The sequence below is a fragment of the Mandrillus leucophaeus genome, unplaced genomic scaffold, assembly GCF_000951045.1.
Source record: "Mandrillus leucophaeus isolate KB7577 unplaced genomic scaffold, Mleu.le_1.0 Scaffold40, whole genome shotgun sequence".
NCBI classification, from domain to species: Eukaryota; Metazoa; Chordata; class Mammalia; order Primates; family Cercopithecidae; genus Mandrillus; species Mandrillus leucophaeus.
In genome coordinates this window covers 1,679,265-1,685,584 of record NW_012104254.1, presented here as the reverse complement: position 1 = coordinate 1,685,584, position 6,320 = coordinate 1,679,265, and the positions used below count along the sequence as shown (strand labels likewise).

At 40.8% G+C, this 6,320-nt stretch overlaps 1 pseudogene; it reads left to right on the top strand.

The window, feature by feature from the left end:
* Positions 1-3,655, top strand: part of LOC105548091 — a 10,502-nt pseudogene extending 6,847 nt beyond the window's left edge.
* Positions 3,656-6,320: the final 2,665 nt, after the last annotated feature.

Here is a 6,320-nt window from a genome sequence, read left to right as displayed (position 1 = left end):
CCACTGCACTCCAGCCTGAGAGACAAGAGCGAAACTCTGTCTCAAATAAATAAATAATAATAAATAAATAAAATAGCACTTTACTTGGTATACGTTTTTTTCCATTTAATGATGTGGGGGCAGAAGTAACTCCTTAGCAGCTCATACCCAGATTCCTTGTACAGAGAGAGAGAGACCATTTACTTGAGCAGAGCTCTAAGGTAAACAACAGTAACAAAAAGAATCTCAGCTAGGGAAGGACTCTGCTTAGATTAATCCAGGGGAGGAGGAATACCTGAATCACACTTAAGCTTGGCAAATCTAGATCCTTGATTAATTTTCAAATTATTTGCCATCTAAGATTGTGTATAATTTTGTATAAGATACAGGCTTAGCAGTGTCCCCTTCATATTTACTTAGTAAAGAAAACCAAAAGTTTATTGATTACAAAAACTGAAGTATATATTTAAAAAGTTGTTGGTGGGAAGAAAAATGATGCCAGAGCCCAAGAAATTAATTAAGTCAGTAATAGCAAGAGGACCAGATGAACCAGAAGAAAGGAAAATACAAAGAAATTAAAATCAGCAAATAAAGCAAAAGTATTCTAAAATCTAAATGGGAATTTAAGTAAACAGAATGAAACGGGGTTGAGAGGTTACTGAAAACATAGGCAACCTTAAATGTCTTGCATTCTTTAAGCCTTTACAGAGTGTTATTTTATTATTATTATTATGAGATAGAGTCTCGCTGTGTCACCCAGGCTGGAGTGCGGTGGCACAATCTCGGCTCACTGTAACCTCCGCCTTCCGGGTTCAAGCAATTCTCCTGCCTCAGCCTCCCAAGTAGCTCGGACTATAGATGCATGCCATCACACCCAGCTAATTTTTGTGTTTTTAGTAGAGATGGGGTTTCACTCTGTTGGCCAGGCTGGTCTCAAACTCCTGACCTCAGGTGATCCTCTCACCTCGGCCTCCCAAAATGCTGCGATTACAGGCATGAGCCACTGCGCCCAGCCCAGAGTGTTATTTAAATTTCGCACATTAAATATCTCTTGAGCATTACTATACTCACAGCAATATGAAAGCATTTGTCCTTGCTTCCACCAGAAAGGAGATTTCCTGTCATTCAGGTAATTTAATCTCCACGTTCTACCTTGTTTACAGCCATATAGCTGTTAAGATTGTAGCCTGGGCTAGAGATCGGTATAGCAGAATTGGAAGGAGCTATTATGGTGTGACTTGTTGAAAGAGTTTCTGTCTAAAATCAAATTCTTCCACTGACTTGCTTCACTGACTCTTATTCCCACCATTTGAAAATGCTTGCTTTGGGTTAAGGTATTATTGTCACAAGAAATTTTCTTAAGACATAGATCTCCCAGGGAGAGCTAAGATAACCCAAAGCTCTGGGCTTCATTTGTTTTTGTTTGTGTGTTTTTTTTTTGGAGACAGAGTCTCACTCTGTCGCCCAGGCTGCAGTGCAGTGGTGTGATCTCGGCTCACTGCAAGCTCCACCTCCTGGGTTCACGCCATTCTCCTGCCTCAGCCTCCTGAGTAGCTGGGGCTACAGGCAACCGCCACCGCGCCCGGCTAATTTTTTGTAGTTTTTAGTACAGACGGGGTTTTACCGTGTTAGCCAGGATGGTCTCGATCTCCTCACTTTGTGATCTGCCTGCCTCGACCTCCCAAAGTGCTGGAATTACAAGCATGAGCCACTGTGCCTGGCCTGGGATTCATTTGTTAATGTGAACTCAGCAGGACACGAAGGAACAAGGCACAGAACAGCTAAGTTTGTGTGTGTGGAAGGTCCCGTGGATCTGTTTTCTCTCACACATCTCAGTCAGAAGTCTCACGTCACTACATACTAACATATTTTCCTCATTTAATATCCGATATTGCTACTGATGAGTATTTCCCTTTAATGAATTACATTTGGGTTATAGTTATCTTCACCATTCCTACATAGGTAAGCAGGCAGTTCTTAACTTACAAATGAGCCAAACATTCATACAGCAATTTTGGTCTCCCATTGCAAATTAATTATGGAAAACGATGCAGCTTTTTTGTAAATCTGGGGCTTAAATGTGAAGGAAGAAAAGACTCCCAGGTCGAGATGTGCTTACACTGGCTGACTCCAAGGACAATCTTGCTGGCAGTGATACCCTACCTATTTAGTAGCCACTCTCTCCCTTTCCTCTTCCCCAGATCTCTTCCAAATGTTGCCTAAATTCCACCATATAGAGTTTGTTTTGATTAATAAAATTCAAATGCACCTGAGAGAGAATTCAAAAGGACACAGAGGCCAAATTTGGGGCAATTTAAATATCAAAAGGAATAATGACTGCAATTGATTATAAAACAGTGAATAAATAAAAACCCATGAATCTATAGTGATACTCAGAGAGAAAAAAGATAATTTGCCACCTTTGAAGGTGACTGTTATACTAACTTCTTATTCTGAAAATTGGTAATTAAAGCACCTACCCCGTCTTTTAAGGAGGAATTGTAGTTCATTCCCAGCTGAAGAAACGTTGTGTGTGTGCGTGTGTGTGTGTGTGTGTATTTATAAACGCTAGCTAATAAATGTAGAAGAAATGATATAATTAGAAAAGTCATCATTCTGTCATCCCTAATGAAATAATTCAGTCAAGGGTGATCAAGAATGCTAACACATAATGGGAAAGGTTGTTTTGGGGTCCGATATTTGCATGGGACTAAAGTACCACCTCACAGATGACCTTCTAATTACAAAGGAGGGCTTTACCACTTTGATGACATTTAACATCACAAATAGCGGGACAATCTGATATTGTGTGCCACCTGATGTGACACAACAATCTAAAGTACACATCATCACCTCTGATATATTCTTGCTCAACCTGATTAATTTGAAGTTAATAAGAGTTTGGATTTAACCTTCCAATTTATAGGAAATGAAGGAGATAGAGAATCAAGCTAAATCGCACCTGGAGAAAACAATCAAATAAACCCAAAATGTAAAGCATCCTACAAATTAATTTGTCCTGATCTCTTCAAAAGGTCAATTTTATGGGGAAAAAAGTGGAGGTGTGACACCTTTCCTTACCCATTGTAAAGGTCATGGCCAACACTCTTATAACAGAAGACAAGTTAGTAAAAGTGTAACTAATTTATTTAATCAAAGTTTTATGTGAAAGTCTTTTGTAAAGCACCTACCAAAAAGATTTCAGCCTTTTCAGACTTCCAAATTGGGATTTGTCTGAAAGAGAACATAGTCCCTGTGAATGACTCCTCGATACTTCTTGTATCAAATTACCTCCTCAGTCTCTAAATCACTCAACTGTGGGGGGTGTGTTGGGTGGGGGGAGGTCAGTGTGTGTTGGGAGAAGGAAGTGATATATCTTGTCATCTTAACACACTAATCAGGCCTAACCTCCTCTTTAGCTTCCCACTAGGCATGTACAAATTCCCTGAGAGTTCTCACGCACTTACACCACCTCATACTTTTCCCAGGGAAAGTGGTCACTCCTAGGAGAACAATGGGTGCATTTCACAAAGTTTCTCAGGAAGTTCCATACCTCAGTGTGACAAAACCTTATGGAAACAAGAGGAGAGAGAAAATGCAAAAAGGGAAGGATCCAGAAGGAAGCAATGATGAACTAAAGGGAAGAATCAATGTCCTTAATAAAGACAAAAAATGAAAACATCGAAAAGAAGGAACAGGGCCGGGTGTGGTGACTCACACCTGTAATCCCTGCACTTTGGGAGGCCAAGGCGGGTGGATCACCTGAGGTCAGGTGTTTGAGACTAACCTGGCCCACATGATGAAACCCTGTCTCTACTAAAAATACAAAAAATTAGCTGGGCATGGTGGGATTACGCGCCTGTAATCCCAGCTACTCAGGAGGCTGAGGCAGGAGAATCACTTGAACCTGGCAGGCGGAGGTTGTAGTGAGCCGAGATCGCGCCACTGCAATCCAGCCTGGGCAACGAAAGCAAAACTCCAACTCAAAAAATGAAAAATAAAAATAAATAAAACTTAGCCAGGTATGCTGGTACATGCCTGTAATCCCAGCTACTTGGGATGTTGACGCAGGAGAATCGCTTAAATCCAGTAGGTAGAGGTTGCAGTGAGCCAAGATCATGCTGCTGCACTTCAGCCTGGGCAGCAGAGCGAGATTCTGTCTAAAAAAAAAAAAAAGAAAAAGAAAAAAAAGGAGGAACAGGCAGTAATGTTAATCCCTGGGTCAGGGAGGATTAACATTTAAGAACAGGGAAATTAATTTGACAGTTAGATAATCGCTTGTGACCTTGGAAAAACAATTTCTATAGCCTGTGGCAGAAACTAGGAGCACTTAAGAAATGAGTGGCAGTCTGAGGCAGAAACTAGATTAGGAACACTTAAGAAATGAGTGGCTGATGAGAAAGCGGAAGAAAATACAAGATGGCAAGTGAATAAATTTCTGGAAAGAGACCAGGTACCTGCTCTAGACAGGGCACTATGCAGACTTCACGGGCATATGACCTTTGCAGTTGCACAGAGTCCAGCACTTATAAGGGTCCTGGCTTGGCTTAATACTTTGATGTCATGTCTTAAAATTCTTAATAAGTTTTGAACATGGCACCCTGCATTTTCATTTTGCACAAGTCTCCACAAATTATGCAGTAGGTCTGTATTAGCCCGTTCTCATGCTGCTATGAATACCCAAGACTGGGCAATTTACAAAGAAAAAGGTTTAATTAGCTCACAGTTCCACAAGGCAGGGGAGGCCTCAGGAAACTTACAATCAAGGCAGAAGGCACCTCTTCATAGGGTGGAAGGAGAGAGAATGAGTGCAAGCAGGGGAAATGCCAGATGCTTATAAAACCATCAGGTCTCCTGAGACTCACAAATTATCATGAGAACAGCATGGGGGAAACTACCCCCCATGATTCAATTACCTCAACCTGGTCCCATCCTTGACATGTGGGGATTACGGGATTACAATTCAAGGTGAGATTTGGATGGGAACATAGAGCCAAACCATATCAAGGTCCAACAGGGCATTGAAGGGGACCCAAAATATGTCATCCATCATTCATTCATCTAATGTTGAATGTTTACTCCACAAATAAGTGAATTGCCTACTACAGAGCCAATCTCTGTAGTGGTCTCTGGAAACATAAGAAACATAGTGAACAACACAAATGTATGAATACATTTTTAAAGAAAAGGTTGTTACCTTCAAGAATATTAAAATGTAAATACAGTGATTATATGACATTCTCATTCAGCACTTTAGTTGTAGAGCCTATATAATTTTAGTCAATGTATTCAACTTCCCTACATCCCAGATTAGGGAGAATTTACCCTCCTAAGTTTGTTAGGGGAATGAGACCAGGAACATAAAGTACTTGGCCCATTACAAGGTATACAGTAGTATTCAATAATGTGAGTGACTATGATGAATTTTCAGCACCTAGCATTGCCTGGCACATAGTAAGAGTTTGGTAAATAACTTTGTTAAGCGGGAAAGAAAGGAAATTTCAAATCAATCTGGATAGTTAGACATACATTTGCAAAAATAAAACAAATGCGTTTGTTTCATATATATAAGCATTGATTAGGCCAAGAAGAAAATGTGAGAGGATATATAATAAGTTGTTGATCATGGTCAAATCTATGTAATAGGATTTTGTGGAGAAAGATTTTTTTGTGTGTGTTTTACTTCATAAACTCCTTATTTAAAAATCAAGATTTTAGAAAATAAAGCTTTGGTATATTCTGAATATAACGGCAGATAACAAAGCTTATAGTTTATTACAATTCCTCCCTTTTAAGAGTTACCTTCTTCCTTCACGCCTGTAATCCCAGCACTTTGGGAGGCTGAGGTGGGTGGATCACGAGGTCAAGAGATGGAGACCATCCTGGCCAACATGGTGAAACCCCGTCTCTACTAAAAATACAAAAAATTAGCCAGGCATGGTGGCGGGTGCCTGTAGTCCCAGCTACTTGAGAGGCTGAGGTAGGGGAATCACTTGAACCCAGTGAGGCAGAGGTTGCAGTGAGCCGAAATTGCGCCACTGCACTCCAGCCTGGTGACAGAGCGAGACTCCGTCTCAAAAAAATAAATAAAAAAAAAATAAACAAACAAAAAGAATGAGTTACCTTCTTCCAGCTGGGCACAGTGGCTCACGCCTATAATCCCAGCACCTTGGGATGCCAAGGCGGGCGGATCACTTAAGATCGGGAATTCCAGACCGGCCTAGCCAACATGGTGAAACCCCGACTCCACTAAAAATAGAAAAATTAGCCAGGCATGGTGGTGCACGCTTGTAGTCCTAACTACTTGAGAGGCTAAGGCAGGAGAATCGCTTGAACCCAGG